The sequence below is a fragment of the Frankliniella occidentalis genome, unplaced genomic scaffold, assembly GCF_000697945.3.
Source record: "Frankliniella occidentalis isolate FOCC.00 unplaced genomic scaffold, Focc_3.1 Scaffold141, whole genome shotgun sequence".
Lineage (NCBI taxonomy): Eukaryota > Metazoa > Arthropoda > Insecta > Thysanoptera > Thripidae > Frankliniella > Frankliniella occidentalis.
The window spans coordinates 49,977-50,869 of record NW_026267268.1 but is presented as its reverse complement, the minus strand read 5'-3'; the positions used below and the strand labels follow the sequence as shown (position 1 = coordinate 50,869).

Genomic DNA, 893 nt, shown 5'->3' with positions numbered 1-893 from the left:
CTCCCTCTCTCTGACGGTCAACCTGTCGCCACCCTGTGACAGTAAGCCCGTCAGCCCGTTAGACCTGCCCTCTGCAAAACTCTGCAGGACAAAATAATTAAAACAGAGACGGGTAAACGCGACTCTAGAAAGTTTCTTCATTTTAATCAGCTGGATTACGGAGTGGGATTTGGAGCGCTTTATGTCTGTCCTCCTGGTTGAGTGTGTTTGTGTGTAGTCTCGTGGAAAATGCCCTCGCACCCCCCACACTGCGACGGCTCGGCTGGACTGCTCTCACAAAATGAGTTCTGCATTTTTTATGTCAATATATCGTCTCACAACAGGTTCCTCCTAGAGTTCCTGCAGTCGATTTGTATTTGAACGACGAGTGCTCGAGCACGAGTTTCTGTGACAAACTGTGAGCATATGCAGTGAAACGTATCGCAAATACTAATTTGCATGCAATCAGCACGAATCAGCAGCAGATTGTCACCCTGCTTTATGTATGAGGGAGACTGTGTGTGTGTGTGTGTGACGTAGTATGTATATCGTTGTCTCCGCGTCTCTCTCTTCAAGGCTGCTGACTGGGGCCGCTATTACGCTGCAGTGTACCTGCTCTTCTTTCCCTACTGTCACATTGTCTCGCCCGCTGTTCCCATATGGGCGCTCATAACATTTCAATCGTCTGACAGCCCCCTGCTGCCGGTGGGGGAGGAGGAAGAGGAGGGAGCCCCATCGGTGTTCTGGGGACATGGCAGAGCGGGCAACCCGTCCAGGGAATCTCCGTTCTTTTATTAGAAAAGGGGAGAGCGCGCGGGTGCAGAACCATAACAGTAACAAAAGAGATGCACTCTCTGCAAAACGACGCACGCGAGCCCCCGACGCGCGGTGACGCGTGACGCGCAGCCTGCGGC

General features: G+C 52.3%; 1 protein-coding gene across 2 annotated transcripts in view; it reads left to right on the top strand.

The window, feature by feature from the left end:
- The window catches only part of LOC113213894 (uncharacterized), a 120,544-nt gene that overhangs the window by 96,612 nt on the left and 23,039 nt on the right, over positions 1–893 (top strand). The gene's annotated exons all lie outside the window — the stretch shown is intronic.